The sequence below is a fragment of the Myotis brandtii genome, unplaced genomic scaffold (assembly GCF_000412655.1).
Source record: "Myotis brandtii unplaced genomic scaffold, ASM41265v1 scaffold152, whole genome shotgun sequence".
NCBI classification, from domain to species: domain Eukaryota; kingdom Metazoa; phylum Chordata; class Mammalia; order Chiroptera; family Vespertilionidae; genus Myotis; species Myotis brandtii.
In genome coordinates, this window is record NW_005355502.1 from 631,534 (window position 1) to 648,513 (window position 16,980).

General features: G+C 48.0%; 1 pseudogene; it reads right to left on the bottom strand.

Annotated features, from left to right (window-relative positions):
* LOC102240079 overlaps positions 1-14,169 on the bottom strand; it is a 93,539-nt pseudogene extending 79,370 nt beyond the window's left edge.
* Positions 14,170-16,980: the final 2,811 nt, after the last annotated feature.

Here is a 16,980-nt window from a genome sequence, read left to right on the forward strand (position 1 = left end):
GAATCCAGGCTGTGCACAGGCAGTTGTGGCAGAGACAGTACCCAGTGACCTGTTTTGTGGGAGCTGGAGGGCACTTGTGGGGGCAGCAGTTTCCCGATCCCCGGACCACCGCTGAGCCAGTGTCCTAGAATTCAGTTGTGGCTGAGGCGGCAGCTCCTCCCGCTGGGCAGGGAGTCTTTCCTGGGGGCCCAGCCTAATACCCACTCCTCCAGCTTTCCGATGATTTCCCAAGCACCAATTCCCTGTGCTAACTTCTTTCCTGCCTAAAATAGAAAAGATCTAAAAACATTTTGGATCCTCTACTGTCAACGAAAACAATGCTGCACAGGGTCAGGTCTGAGAAGTGGGTGAGGTGTTGCGGAAGGCTCCCTTCTTTGAGTCTCAGATTCTCCTTCTGTAGAACGGAGACCAAAGATTATCTGTTCATAGTTACTGAAGACCATGGCAGCTGTGTTTCCCAAAGATGGCCACAACATTTCCTATCTCTCCTGTGGCCTTGCCACTTTCTGCCACGTCCTCTCTCTTGAAGTGGGGCTGACCTCTGAAATCCAAGGCCAAGGCTGAAAAGGCGCAGGGTTGCAGCCCTGCCCATTCTGCCAGGGTTTCCAGCTCTGGCTCTGCCCACACCACTCATGGCTCTATCTGGCATGAGGCCTTGCCCTACTGGCTCACTTCCCCTCCCATCTGTGGCCCAGCGCCTCGCTGCTCACCATGGCCCACCTGCTGCTGCTGCTGGGCCCAGCAGGTGGGGTAAGAGCCCACATCAGGCCTCGCACTTCCTGGCTCCTGTGTGCCGCTGCCCCCTGTGCCCTGAGGCCCCTATTCCTGCTGCTGTTCTGACTGGGGCCAGATGCCCAGGTGCTGTGAGTGGCCTGCAGGGACTGCTGTGGCCACCAGGAAAGCCTCCCCACCCTAATCCCAACTCCTGCACCCTAATCCCGGGTCCACTTCCGCCAAAGGAGAGCTTTGCCCACACAGCTGCCCGAGATTGAGACCCAGCAACTCCAAGGTCCTCGGACCTCAAATTTCTGCCAGCAAAGGTGGTTGGCCGGCTGGTCCCATCCTGATCAGGGTGTTGGGGGTGATTGGCCCAGATCAGGCCAGTTCGCTGGCCACAGTGGGTGTCATAGCAACTGGTCATTATGGTTGTGACAGCATTACCGTCTCTGGCTTTTTATATATATAGACTAGAGGTCTGGTGCACAAAAATTCATGCACAGGAGAGGGGGGGGTCCCTCAGCACGGCCTGCCTCCTCTCATAGTCTGGGAGCCCTCAGGGGATGTCCTACTGATGGCTTAGGCCCACTCCCCTGCAGGAGATGGCCGGTCTGATCAGGGGAAGGCACCACCCCATCACTCCGCTGCTGCTGCCGCTGTTGGCAGCAGCAGCTGCGAGGCCTGAGCCCCAGGCCTCACAGCCACTGGGGCTTATGGCTGCCTGAGCCCTGGGCCTCACAGCTGCCGGGGCTCACTGATGCCTGAGCCCACAGCTGCCATGAGCCCCAGGCCTCGCAGCCACTGTGGCTTTATCCAGATGGATGTCCAGATGGACGTCCGGAAGATGTACACCCTACTTAGCATATTACCATTTTATTAGTATAGATAACTGAGGCACAAAGTCGTGGAGCTGGTGCATGACAGGGACCTACAAGCAGGACTTGACACCCAGGTTTTTCCAACCAGTGTCCCTGCACACAGTCATGGCGGAACTACCCTTGCTTCTCCTCCCCTTTGCCTGGGGAGAGAAAAAGATAAATGAACCCCAGGTCTGGCTGGATGGGCAGCCCACTGACTGTGGAGAGTCCTGGCCAGGATGCCTCGTCAGGCCCTCAGTGGGTTGTGCAGTGCTGCCTGAAACTGGGACTCTGATCCCTTGTGACCAGGGCAGCTGACATGACCCAAAACCCAGTGACGTGGGTGAAAGGAAGTGCCCTGGCCATTTCTCAGAATGGTGGCAGGGAGGAACCCGTCCTGCCAGGCTCAAGATTGCCTCAGCTGGCCGACCTGGTGTCCTCAGACCCTAGGCTAGTCAAGCTGGTCTGGCGGCCCCATTTTACAGATGGAGAAACTGAGACTCTGGCATGGGATTAGTTAAGGTCTCATCTCACACAGGGAGTGCATGACAGGAGGTCCTGGGACACAGACTCCAGGACTTTCTGCTACAAAGGATGTGCCTCCAGCCCCAGACCAGGAGAGAGCATTGGACATGCTGCCCTCACACTCTGGGCCACAAGAAGGAGTGTGTTAACTTTTTTCTTTCCTAACTGGGCTCACTCTGCCCAGCCTCTTGGAATTTTTAAGAAAAGACCGTTGAAAAGCAACACCCAGTCTCATTCTGATGTTTTACTAATGGAGGCTGCTGGTGTTTCAACACTTTTAATTGGGGCTGAATCTTACCGTATTCAGACCACAATGAGTATTGAGGACAGGGAGCTGCTGAGCAAACTTGGGGTCAAATGAACAGACTAATTAACTGTCACCACATGGGAGCATGAAGCAGGCCCCCTGCGCGGCCCTCCCTGTGCAATGAAGATGGGAGGAGGATGCAATAGGAGCTGGGGGCTCGAGATGAGGGAGTTCCAGGTGGACCTCAGCCACCGGTGCTTTTCCCGCCAAGGAAAGACCCCTCTGGCCATGCTTTCTGTCGCCGGGCAGGCCCATGTGTGTGGCTGTTTTCTCTAGTGCATTTGTTTATTTAGCTCAGACTCTGCTCACTGTCTGCAGGTGCTGGTCTCAGTGCTTTGCAAGTCACGTGATGCTCCCAGCGACCCTGTGAGGCAGACATGATGAGGAGGGCGAGCGGGGAGAGATGAAGTGATGTGCCCAAGTGTTCACACTGAGTGAGGAGCCGAGTCCACGTTCAGGCTTCCATCAGAGCCTGTGCTGCTGCCCACTGCCCCTCGCTGCCTGGCTGCACCGGTAGCTGGCGCACTCCTCTGTGAGCCCAGGACCTGAGGCCTGGGTGTAATCTGTAGCCTAAATCCTCAGCCTCCCATGGCCCCTTACCTCATCAGGCCAACAGTGAGCTCTCAGCAGGACCAGAATCTTTTTTTAAAAATATATGTTTATCTATTTCAGAAAGGAAGGGAGGGGGAGAGAAAGCAAAACATCAATGATGAGAGAGAATCACTGATCGGCTGCTTCCTACATGCCTCCCACTGGGGATTGAGCCCGCAACCCAGGCACATATCCTGACCAGGAATCGAACCGTGACCTCCTGGTTCACAGGTCAGCACTCAACCACTGAGCCACGATAGCCAGGCAGGACCAGAATCTTAACTCCAGATTAACTCCTTAACTCGAATTATTAAGAGTCAATCTCTTGCTCCTGGAGCTGGAATTGAGTCTGCCACTTGCGTGCGAGCTGTGTGACGTTGGTTTTTTCTATAAAGTGGGGTGATAATAGTAAAGAACACGGCACTGATGTGTGAACGTCCTTCGAACAGCACTTGGCAAATGGGAAGCGCTGTGTGGGGTCTGACCACCGTGGTTTCTGTTTGCATGTTGCTTCTATATTGTTGCCTTCTACTCCCATAAGGCTTCAGATCCTCTCAGTCCAGGAGTCTGGGTTGTTTTTGTTTTCAGCCCCAACTTGCCCCTGAGACCTCAAGCTTGAGCTATTCTGGCCCTGAACTTGGCCTCTCCATGACGCGTGGTGTCCTCTCACTTCTTTGTATCACCACCGCTGGGAAGCACTCGTCTGGTTTGGCCCAGTCCCTGTGCCGAACGCCTGTCCCCTCACCCTCAGCACTACCCTCCCTGTGGCCAGTCGCTCACAGATGACTGGGAGCCTCTGGACCCTGGGAGGGCACTGCTCTCAGCAACCAGGAGAGAGAGGAGAGAAAGGAAGCATGCTCATGCCTAAGGCCACCGACGCCCGGAAACCCCTCAAGCAATGGGTGGCAAGCACGTTACAATCCCAGGCTGTGAGGATGTGAAGGACATAGGACAACCCTACGCCTAAGAATTCCAAAAATCGGGGTGGAGGTAAAATCTCCATAATGTACCGGTTACCATTTTAGCCGTTTGAAGTGGATGCCTAAATGGCATGAGCACAGTCACATGGTGAACAGCCTTCAGACTGTCCAGCTGCGGGACTTCTGTATCTCCCAAGTGGAAACTCCACCCCAGCACAGCTCGCCCTCACTCCCACCTCCCTAGCCCCTGGCAACCGCCAATAGGCTTCCTCTTTCTGTAGAGTTTAGGATATTCTAATCTACTTGCTGAGGCAAATAAAAAAGTTCGCAAACAGAAAGAAGCAACATGAACCAATGAACAGTATCACTTAGTAGGTAGTTGTGTGGACTCTGGAGCCACACTGCCTGTGTTTCACCCCCCGCCACCCCACCCCAGATTATTGCTGTGTGGCTTTGGGCAGATGAATCTACTTCTCTGGGCTTCAACCTATTAAACATAAAATATAAAATAAGGGTGAGAGAAGTCCCTTCCTCACAGACCAGTTGTGAAGACACGTGTATTGATGCAGGGAATGAGAGCAGGATCTGGCAATACCGCCTGTTATGTCTAGATTTGCTCTTGTCATCGGCTTGGGTGGGAAATCCTGGGGCTTAACCCTTTGAAGGTCTGCCTTGCCTACCAGGATCCGCAGCATCTAGCACAACGCCTGGCATTCAGGAGGTGCCTGCTAAATATTTGGTGGAGACTGAACAGGAGTTTAGGTGAGAGGGGAGATCACTGTGGGGCATACAGACCATTTGAGAATTCTATATTCAATGTCAAAAACAGTCCACAGCTCTTGGCAAATTTTATTAAGAGCCACCTGAGTGTCGGGTATCAGGTGACCCATTAGGGGCAGAACAGAACACGGGCCTATCCCCACGTGAATATGGTGATCGTGATTACGGCCATGATTAATCAAAATGCCCACTATTTGCCGAGCACTGACATGCGCCTGGCACTGAGCTAAGAGCCTTAGTGCATCAACTTCCTAACTTGTATTTATGACTCAACCTGGGAGACAAAACCCACTAGCACAATGTCATAACAGCAACGAAAAGCCCGTTTTTAAACCCAGAAAAATGTCAGCAAGCGCAAATGAATCCTGGGATGAGTCCACCAGGAGGCCGCGCTGACGCCGTGACGGGAGGACAGGCGTGGAGCTCGGTGCGGCATGTGCCCCTGACCGAGCCCCTGCTAATCGCCCGGATGCTCGCTGCTGAAGTGCTGTTGCCTTGGGCTTGCATTTTCCTTTCTCATTCTTCACGCTGCCTTAGACTCCTTATGCGCAGATCTGCTCTCCCGGGCACCGTGGAGGGATGGCGAAGAGAACGCTGGGGGCCTCAGCAGACCAGGTCCTCGGCTGGTCTGTCTCTAGGGCAGTGCTCAACGCTGGCTCATTGGATCCGGGAAGGGGTAACGGAGGCCACCATAAGGCACAGCTGCCTGAATCACCCCCATATTAACTGAAAAGTGTCCACGTGGATTGAATATTTCATGAGCCTAGGACTGAAGTCAGTCTCTTTGGAATAGAAGTCAGATATGAAGTGGAGTGGGGATGGGAAAGAGAAGGGGAGCATGGGAGGGAGGGAGGTAAGAGAGAGGGAGGGGGAGAGGGTAACTCCTCACCCTCATCATGGAGGGGCTTAGGGGCACTGTATGTATTTCTCAGGAGGCTTTCACAGCATTATTTGAACGGATCCTTTCAAGAACTCCGACAGGTAGATAGAGTGTGTTCCTGGTCACAAATTACAAATGAGGAGCCTGGGACCCAGAAGCATCAGACCCCCAGGCTGTCTGGGATGGAGGAGTCAGCCCGCTGGCCAGCTCAGGGGCAGGGACCCCGGAGATGCAGGACAGCTCCCAGTCCTGGGGAGACATTCCTTCCAGAAAGACATCTGCTCTTCCCCAGGCCTCCATTGGGGAATGAGCCCAGCAGAAAGCTCACCAAACGAGAGGAATGGGGATCCCCTTGAGGGGCTAGGCAAGCCTCCTGTCCCCGGGCTGCTGTTCAACCTCAGCCAGATTCTTTCCGTTTGCGCTCCTGTTTCAGTGCATGTGTGTGAGTGCTTCCAGGAGTTTTTTTATGTATTTGGGTGCTCCTGCATTGGGTGCATATATGTTTACCAGGGTTATATCTTCTTGTTGTATTGATCCCTTTAGTATTATGAAGTGGCCTTCCTTATCTCTGGTTATGGCCTTCACTTTGAGGTCTATTTTGTCTGATATAAGTATTGCTACCCCAGCTTTCTTTTCCTTTCCATTTGCCTGAAAGATATTTTTCCATCCCTTCACTTTCAGTCTGTGTGAGTCCCTTCTAATGAGGTGGGTCTCTTGTAGACAGCAGATGTATGGGTCATGTTTTTTTATCCATTCAGCCACTCGATGTCTTTTGGTTGGAGCATTTAGTCCGTTTACGTTTAAAGTTATTATTGAAAGGTACTTGTTTGTAGCCATTTCTTTTTTTGTGTGGCTGTTTTCTTTCTGAGCTTTTTATTCCTTCTTTTTACACCAGTCCCTTTAGCATTTCTTGCATTGCTGGCTTGGTGGTGATAAACTCCCTTAGCCTTTTTTTGTCTGTGAAGCTTCTTATTTCCCCTTCAATTTTGAATGATAGCCTTGCTGGATAGAGTATTCTTGGGTTCAGTCCTTTGCTTTGCATCACTTTGTAAATTTCTGTCCATTCTTTTCTGGCCTGATGTGTTTCTGTTGAGAAATCATTTGATAATCTAATGGGAGATCCCTTGTATGTAACTTTCCGTCTCTCTCTTGCAGCCTGTAAGATTCTCTCTTTGTCCTGAACATTTGCCATGGTAATTATGATGTGTCTTGGTGTGGGTCTTTTCGGGTTCACCTTGTTTGGGACTCTCTGTGCTTGTGTGACTTTTTTCTTCCCCACCTCAGGGAAGTTTTCTGATATTATTTCTTCGAGTAGGTTTTCTAATCCTTGTTCATCTTTCTGTTGTTCTGGCACCCCTATTATTCGTATGTTGTTTCGTTTCATGTTGTCCCAAAGCTCCCTTAGGCTCTCCTCCTGTCTTTTAATTTTTTTCTCCAATTGCAGTACAGTTTGGGTGTGTTTTGCTTCCTTGTCTTCTAATTCACTAATTCGGTCCTCCGCTTCTCCTAGTCTACTGTTGATGCTTTCAATGGTGTTTTTTATTGCAGCTATATCGCTCTTCATTTCTTCTTGGGTCTTGCATAAGTTATTGATTTTTTCATCTGTTTCTTCTTGCTTCTTGCATAAGTAGTTGATTTTTTCCTCCATCCGGTTTATGCACGCTAGGACCCTTATTCTGAATTCTTTTTCTGTCATGTTGCATGCCTCTGTCTCACTTAGCTGCTTTTCTGGCGAGTCCTCCTTTTCTTTCCTTTGGGGGTTTCTTTGCCTACCCATGTTTGATCTCACTGACATATCTAGATGTTGAGTCGTTCAGTGGCTGCTCCCTGGGTGGCAGTGGCTCCTTGGGCTGTGGTTGCTCCTTGGGTGGTTGCGGTAGCAGCTGCTCCTCAGTTGGCAGCAGCTCCTCTGGTGGGTGTTGTTCACAGCTGTGGTGGCTCTTCTGGCTGGTGGGGGGAGGCTTCACGTACAGCTGCTGTTCCTCAGACAGAGGGTGTGGTGATCAGGAGGCTGCTGTTGCTTGGATCTGCTTAGTCCTGCCAGGTATTTAGGAGAGTGTTGAATTTCCCTGTGATACACTGTTCCTCCGTGTTGTAAATCACAGTCCTGATTTTAAAGCAGGCTGTATTTGTGATCCAGACTGCCTTAATTTGTGTTCACCTAAGAGTCAGTTTGTGGCTCAGCCTCTGGGTGGCAGTGTTTTGGGGTTGGCCTCTGAGGCTATAAGGCTTCTCTACTTAAAACTGGTTTGGGGAGCAAAACATGCGTTCTTGAATAGATGACGTATGTCTGCTTATATATTTATGTAACAACGTGTGTATTTATGAAAACACACGGAGAGAGTCTGGATGACACACCAAGGGACACACAAGCAACCTCCAGGGGCCCATGTGTGGGGGAGTGAAGAGGAACTTCCACTTTTTAATTTTCATGTCCTGCATTGTTGGAAAGTTCTATGAGTGTGTATTACTTATGCAATTTAAAAATATTTTTAAATAAAATAATTATTTAATTATTTTAAATAATTAAAGGGGTGGGGAACGTCCGGCCCGCGGGCCATAGAAGGCCCATGAAATCATTTGGTCTGGCCCTGCCAAGGCGTTAGGGGTGAGTAATTACAGGTTTGACTAATACAGCAGGCTAATTTTAAGTTGATACTTTTGCATGGCCTGCAAATGATGTTATGAATATCCAAATGGCCTTGGCAGAGACAAGGTCCCCACCCCTGAATTAGATAATACCTGTCAGTGACTCACCACACGTTCCTGGAAGAAAAATGGAAAAGAACCAATTTCATTGTCTTCTCTTCAACCACCAAAAATCATTCAATGAAGTGAGACAAAATATTGGAAACATTTTCTAAACAAAAAGGTGTTATAAATTCTAAGGGTCATTGCTACTTATAAAAGGTTTCTGGTGACAGATAGAAATTTGGCCAATTTTTAAAATCTTCCATGTTCTATTGTCTTGCAAGGACAGTTTCCCTGTTACCTGTAGACTATTAAGGATTCTGCAAATGCCACGCTATGTGAGGAGGTTCAGGTTCTAAGCCTCCATGCAGAGCATAGTGGCCAGGATTTGTCCATGTGCCTTTATCGCACACAGAACATTTAGCCAACAAATGGCTGATTAGCCATACCCACAGGAAATGATTTATTAATATCATTTCAAAAATGTTTTCAGATCCACTCTCCATGCTGCTGAGGGAGAATGGGGAGGGGCCTGTTTGGAATAGCAAACAACCTCTGAATTATCTGCAAAGAGGAACTTCCCCACACACAATAGGAATATTTACACAAGTTGCATTTTTATGTTGCTTTTCCACATTTTGAAACATAAACTGGCAACTCGCTATGAAGCAATGTGAGTAAAAAGACCTTTATACATAGGAAAGGGAGATTTATATGAATAATTTGGGGTCATAGAACCCAAAGCTGTGAGAGACCTTAGGCTCACTTAGACTGCCCACCGTCTGCGCAGGAATCCGCGCTGCGGTCTGCAAGGCTGAGGCTGGCTCCGCTTGTCCACCTGGAGTACTGCAGGGACCCGGTCACCTGAACCAGGAAAGCATAGCACAGTGATGGCCGTGGTGGCAGCAAGCCTTGGGTGTTGGGGAAATAAATAGCAATACTTTCTGGAAACCAACACTGTTGGTTGCTTTATCCGTTAGAATGGCTTTTAGCTGCATAATACTTAATAATAATACTTAAATAATAATGGCTAAATAAAAAAGACAATTATCTGATATAACTAAAAAAATCTAGAAACAACGACCCAGATACTTCAGTGGTGCGAGATGTGATTAAGGAGATGGGTTATTTTCATCATTCTACTTCACCCCCATCAGCTTGTTGGTCTTTCACACCTGGGCTCCTCACCCCATGTTTGCCAAATGGCAGCAAAGCTCCAGGAATCATGTCCTCACATGATTAAGTCTAAAACCACGAATTAGAGAGGTGACTACGAAGGGAGAGAGAGCTATTTCCATGCCATTCTGCTTTACCAAGGAGAACCTAGAAGCCGCCCTCAGAAGACTTGCCCTTATATACAAGTGTCTAGAAATAGATCCCATGGCTTTCTAGCTGCAAGGGAGGCTGAAAAGTGAATATCTTGCTTGTTTAGCCTTATAGTAGGAGATGGGCAAAGGGGAAGAAGTATTGAAAATGAGGTGGAAGAGGACATAGAGGGGATAAATGTTGATGGATAAAATAAAATTTAATTTAAAAATGAATAAATAAATAAATAAGAAGTATTGAAAAAAACTCCTGGGTTAGCCAATTAAGTGTCTGACATAGGTATAAACTGTGTTAGCAGCTATTAATTTCTCACTTCTTGGTCCTCTCTAGTCCCAAGGGATGAATCATGAATGGACTAAGAAATTCAATTCCTCATGCCAAGGATGGAGTGGGAGTGGGATGAGGTTTGGCCAATGAGATGTGAGGAGCTCTCTCCCAGAAGTCTGGGGAGCTTTTAGGAGACTTAACTCCAGTCTTGGAAAAGGAGGGATATGCCCTCGTCACCCTCTTTTAGAACTGGAACATTTTTGTTTGAGGTTCTGGAAATTGGAGTTCCTGCAGCCCTATTAAGCCATGAAAAGATAGGTGTGAAGACAAAACCCAACACATTAAAAATTGAATACTGGAAAGGTAAAAAGAGCACATGTCTATCAGAATTCTGGAAATTTCTACCTTCTTAGTTTTTGTTATGTATGATTGCCTTTGGTTTGCTGGGGGCTGGGGGGGGGGCAGATCTGGGCAGAGGGCTAATATGCCCCTGGTTAGAGGAGGCAGTATCAGAGACACTGTGAGGGACAGAGTGAGAGGGGAAGGAGGAAGAGCCAATGTGAGAAAGCGTGATCCAGCGGCTTCCACTAAGCGTGACTGTGCTCTAAGAAGCTGTGTACACGGCACCACAGGACAGTGCATGTGGGGGAGAGCAAGGGGTAATGTGCCCACCACCTCCCACCTCCCAAGGGTGAGAGGTTTGCTTATGGTGGGTAAATTTCCTCAAACTTCTGGGTTTTGCATGCATGGCTACCAGCTTGGATCCCACAGTGTCCAACAACTTGGCACGAGCAGGGAAACCTTGGAGAAGAGGTGAGCAGTGACACTCCCGGTGCAGGGAGAGTTTGAGTCAGTCAGATTGCACCTAATTCGGACGGACACTCGGTGATGAAACATACAATCAGGTGATACAGTGGCTCATATACAGTCCATCCCTTCGATCAGTGATCCCCTCTTGACCTCCACTTTTGAAAACAAGATGCCCTTACCTCCCTGAGTGAAAAGACATCAGTTTGATTAATCAGAGGGCCCTTTAAGGTAGTAGCCAGCGAAACTGCCTACAAAGATTCAAGGCAAGAGGTTCTGTGAACCCCCTATCTCTGCCGTTGCAGCCGGTTGGAGCTCACAATTACATCCATCATCACACCTCCACCACCACACTGGATTGCTCCTAGCCCTGTGGCCTTGCCATTTCTGTCCGTGATTCCTGGAACTGCCAATTTTCTATTATCACGGGGCATGGAAGCACCCAAAGACGTCCCAGTTAATTCCTCCGCCCTCCTTTGCAGTTGCCTCCCTAGTGCTTCATGCACTCGGCACACCAGTTAGCCTCGCCAGCACTGGCATGAAGAGTCCATTGCACGGTAGCATCAGAGTGGCTCAGAAGAGGTGTCCGATCCAGTACCTTGTGGTTTAAGCCATTTTGAGTTGAATTTTGTTTTTCTTTTTCTGGTGGTCTAAAGCATCCTCACTAATACAGCAGAGGAAGTGACAGCTAAGGTTGAGATCCAAAAGAATAGTAGAAATTTAAAAAGGCAACAGTGACAGGCAAGCATGGTTCAGGCAAATCACATATAAAAATCTGTAGGAGAATAAAACTTTGAAACATTTGTGGAGATTAAAATGGTCCAGTTTGGCAGAAAGATTACTTTTTAAATCACTTGTTGAAGGTGCTTGTATGGTGTTGGAAGCTTGCAAAGGAGAGGTGAGTGCCTGTGAGAAGCTGTCACTAAGAGAAATCTTGTGTCACTGAAATGGTAGCTGAGGTTGCCTTGCTTTTGTGAATTAAATAGGCTTGGCTCATTTCTATAACTGCACTGATGCTGCTGGATTAGGCTTCCCTGAGATGTTCCTTGTAGGGCTACGTTCATATCTCCAACTCTAATTTCTATTACTGTAGATGCATCTGTCTCTTGCTCTGTGGCTGTGTCTTTTTCTTTGCATCTGCCCAAATAAGCCACAAAGCTACCTTCCCTTCCCTCTGCAAAATGCCAGTCAATCAACGGAACTGGGTAAAGTCAATATTCAGTTAATATTTGGGGGAAGGGTGAGAGGTGTTAAATTATAGCACAGTCAATAGCTTAAGAGGACAGTCTTGTTGTGCGGTCCCTCTGCCAGGCCTGCCAGAGTACGAGGGCACTTCTCATTGGCCAGCCTCATTCTTCAAGTTTCCTGTTCTGCAGCCATGATATTATCCTTCACCTCCAAGAATCCCCTTCGTCCCAGCCACTCGTTTTTCCCAGCAGCTTCCAAGTTCCTCCTGCATTTTCACACAGAGACATTTAGTTTTTCATGGATATCCCAATCCTTCCAGACTCTGAGGACCATCCTTCGACAACCAAATTAGTTCATCAAGATACGAAACAATGCAGCCCTTTCCTCCTATCTAAACTGAGAATTTATTTAATCTGAAACCTGTTTCTTCACACTTGTTTTGACAAAGCAGGATAACCTGGGAGTGGGAAGGAGAGGATCAGGGGAAATTCTCAGAGGGGATACTCACCTTGAACTGCCTCAAAGGTGACGTTGCAGTTAGCTAGAGAAGGAGGTGAAGAGAGAACCTTGCTCTTGAGCAGAGACATTGAGGCACGAGAGCAGGAATAGCCATCTCTCATTTCCCCTCCTGCTGGGGCGTCTTTAACCTTCATCAGATCATTGGCGCCAGGAGATGAAAGAGGGAACCCCGTGGACCTTCTCTGAAAGGCCACCTGCCCAGAGGCCACCAGACACGGTCTCTAATGAGCGTGCAGGGGTGAGCTCCCTCGCGCTTGAATGGGCTCCCGCTTCGGTGGCAGTACAGGCAGATGTATTGAGTGTTCCTGTTCGCTCCCAGCCAGCCTTCCTGCAACGTGGAGGCTGAGTGTACTGAACCGGAGCCAGGCTACTTCCCTTCAGTCCTGCTCAACCACTTGGTAGCCAGAGGATCTGGGCCGTCACTGAATCTCTGTCTAGGTTTCCTCAGCTGTAAACTTGGTACAGTGATAGCGCAGGGTTTTATGAAGATTAAATAGTCCCAGCTATGTTAACTGCTTAGAACAGTTCTGGCACAAACTAAGCCCTTATTAAATATTAGCTCTTTTTTTCTTTATTGATTAAGGTGTTACATATGTGTCCTTTCCCCCCCAATGCCCTCCCCACCCCCAATGCAGATCCGTAACTTGGCAAATGACAACACCAGTGGCTTGTGGTATCACATGTGTTAGCCGTGAAAAATCAGCTCCGGTCCAGGCCGCTTCTTGCACCACACAAGTTTTTAAGTTACATGGCTTGCCTAAGTCAGGCCTCTATTACATATAATGGAACACAATTGGGAATCAGAAGCATGGATATAAGAACAAAAACCATCTCATATGTTACAAAGGCGACATGTTCTTTATGTTCCCTTTGGTTGCTACTAATGTTGGTGCTCATGGGACCTGCAAAATATACTGATGTTTGAGTCCCACCCCCATGAATTCCAGTGTAATTGGCCTGGCTTGCTTTTTAGGATTTTTTAAAAAATTTCCCAATGATGCCCATGGACAAAGATGAGAACCACTGTTTGAAAAATTGCCAACTAGCAGCCCATACTCCAGACAAACTAAATCAGAATCCCTGGTGCACTCTGGACACCAGCATCCCAGTGCTCCCCAGGGACTCACGGCAGCTAAGCTCCGGAGCCACACTCCAGGGGCTCCGCTCAATGGTTTGGGTCTAATCTGTTAAGGGTTTGCTCAGTGATGTCTTTGTTTTATAGCTTGCAATGACAAAATAAATAAATCTACATGAAAAAAAGATTGTTACTGAAATTTTTGTCACTCCCCCTACACACACACTCACAATGTTGGCTTTGCAAGTATGATATTGTATTTATAATGTGAGCTTTCTTTTTTTATTATTTTTTCAATTACAGTTGACAACCAATATTATTTTGTACTAGGGGCCCAGTGCATGAATTCATGCACCTTGAAAGGAACTATGGGCTGCGAAGCTGTGGTGGGCACAGGGGTGGGTCTTGGCCCATCCTCCATGCCCCAACCTGGCCCCTTCCACCATGGCCCCAGGTACCACGTCTGCTGGCAGCCCCACTCCTGCCCCATGCACTGATGGTCCCAGCAGTGGGTGCGAGCGGGGCCGGTGCTGGCAGGAGGTGTGAGTGCCTGGTGGGACCATGGCGCATGGGAGCAAAGAATTTTCAGTAACCACCAGAGACTCGCCCCAATGACAGTGACCGGCACCTTGCTTTGGTCTGGCACCCCCACTCACCTGCTCCACCATCCCGCTGCTGCCATGTTCTGCCCGTGTCCCCTGGTCATCAGCGTACGTCATAGTGACCAGTTTTTTGGTTGTTCTGCCGTTCAGTCTATTTGCATATTAGGCTTTTATATATATAGATTAGTTCCATGTATACAGCATAGAGGTTAGACAATCATATACTTTACAAAGTATTTCCCCTAATATTTCCAGTACCCACCTGACACCATACACAGCTATCACAATATCATTGACTATACTAGAGGCCCAGTGCATGAAAATTCATGCACTTGGGGCTGGGGGTTCCTCAGGGGATGTCCAACTAATGGCTTAGGGCTTGGGCCTAAGCCATTAGTTGGACAGCCTTAGTGCTGCCACAGAGGAGGGAGAGGCTCCCGCCACCACCACTGTGCTGGCCAGCAGTGAGCCAGCTTCTGGCTGAGCAGCGCTCTCCCTGTGGGAGCACACTGACCACCAGGGGGCAGCTCCTGTGTTGAGCATCTGCCCCCTGGTGGTCAGTGTGTGTAATAGCAACTGGTCATTCTGCCGTTAGGGTCAATTTGCATATTACCCTTTTATTATATAGGATTCCCTGTGGTCTATTTTACATCCCCGTGACTGTTTTGTAACTGCCAATCTGTACTTCTCAATCTTTTCACACAGTCCCCCAATACCCTTCCCCTCTGATAGCCTGTTCTCTGTATCTATGAGTTCGTTTAATTTTTGTTTGCTTGTTTATATTGTTCTTTAGATTCCACATGTAAGTGAAATCATGTGCTATTTGTCTTTCTCACTGATTTATTTCACTTACCATAATACCCTCTATGTCCATTCATACTGTCACAAATGGTAAAATGTCATTCTTTTTATGGATAATATTCCATTATGAATATGTTCCACATCTTCATTATCCAATCATCTATTGATGGACATTTGGGTTGCTTCCATATGTTGGCTATCCTATCTAATAAAAGGCTAATATGCAATTTGACTGAATGGCAGAACAACCAGTCGCTATGATGCACACTGACCACCAGGGGGCAGATGCTCAATGCAGGAGCTGCCTCCTGGTGGTCAGTGTGCTCCCACAGGGGGAGCTCTGCTCAGCCAGAAGCCAGGCTCATGGCTGGCCAGCGCAGTGGCAGTGGTAGGAGCCTCTCCCGCTCCTGCAGCAGCACTAAGGATGTCCGACTGATGGCTTAGGAGTGGGCCTAAGTGCATGAATTTTGGGCACTGAGCCTCTAGTTGTAAATAAGGATGCAATGAATTTAGGGGTGCATACATTATTTCAAATTAGTGTTTTAGGTTTCTTCGTATATATACCCAGAAGTGGAATCACTGGGTCATAAGGCAGTTCAATTTTTAATTTTTTGAGGATCCTCCATACTGTTTTCCACAAGGGCTGCACCAGTCTTCATTCCTACCAACAATGCACGAGGGTTCCCTTTTCTCCACATTTTTTCCAGCACTTGTCGTTTGTTGATTTATTGATAATCACTATTATGACAGGTGTAAGGTGAGATCTCATTGTGGTTTGAATTTGCATTTCTCTGATGATTAGTGACATTGACCATCCTTTCATATGTCTTTTCAGGTCCATTTTGTTCATTTATTTTATCTGCTCGTTGTCTGTCTCACCAAACCTAACTAAGCTCTAGTCTCTTTATCTGAATTAATTTTTAATTAAATTTCTGGGGTTGTTTTTTGGGGGGTGTTGAGTTGTATGAGTTCTTTATAAGTTTTGGGTAGAAATTCCATATCCGATGCATTATTGGTAAATATGTTCTTTCATTTAGTGGGTTGTCTCTTCACTTTTTTGATGGTTTCCTTTGCTGTGCTTTGCTGGAATTCACAACGCAGCACCCTCCTCCCACTGGCTCTTGGTCTTTCATGCCACATGAACTTGTTGACACCTACTATGTGCCAGTCAGGGAACTAGATGCTGAGTAGTGTGTAGTAACCAAGCCAGGTATCGTCTTCCTCTCTTGGAATTCATATTCCAAGCAATCAAAGCAAGAAAGTAGATGGTATGGACAAGTGCTTCGATAAAAATGAAATGGTGTGTTAGTGACGTCTAGAAAGACACACCACGGAGCTTGGCTTGTGGACACGTAATAAAGGTGCTCCCTTTCCTGACCGCCTGGGTGCCCCCGGCCTTCTCAGTGGGTTCCATTCTTCTCTCCCTTTTCGTTTTGTGGTCTAGAGTCAGAGAACGTGTGCTTGAACCCAGCTCTGCCCTGTTCTGTGTCCTGGAGCTGATTGCTGGATGTCTCTGAGCCTTCGTTTCCTTATCTGTAAAGCGTGTAAGGATGGCATCTGCCCCTCAGGACTGAGGTGAGAAATAATGAACTATCACAGGTAAAGCACTTCTGTAATGCCCAGCACATATTAGACATCAGGAAATATTTAAATGTAAATTACCTGAATCCCACTTGTGCTTCCAAGGTCAACCCAAGCCCCCCTCCCCTGGAGCCTCTGGCTGCCTCCCTCCACCCATCCCCATCCCACCACCACACACAATGACTTTGCTGTTCCAGGACCAAGTTGTGTTTTGTTCATTTATTTTACCTGCTTGTTGTCTGTCTCACCAAACCTAACTAAGCTCTAGTCTCCTTTACAACCCCCTGTCCCGTGCAGCCAACACGTTACTGAGCCTGGGTGGGTACTTGATACATGTTTATTGATTGACAACATGCAGAGTTGATTTTCTTTGTCTTGATGCCTAATCATTCTCTGTGGACCAGGTGAAGGGGAGAGCTGTGGGGTCACATTAGGGCCCCTCAGTCCTGATGATGCAGACACTCAGGTGTGTAAGGTGATTGGGACTATAGCCCTCAGATTTAGGAAACTGAGTGCAGTGGATAACGCCCACCTTTCTTGCATGAA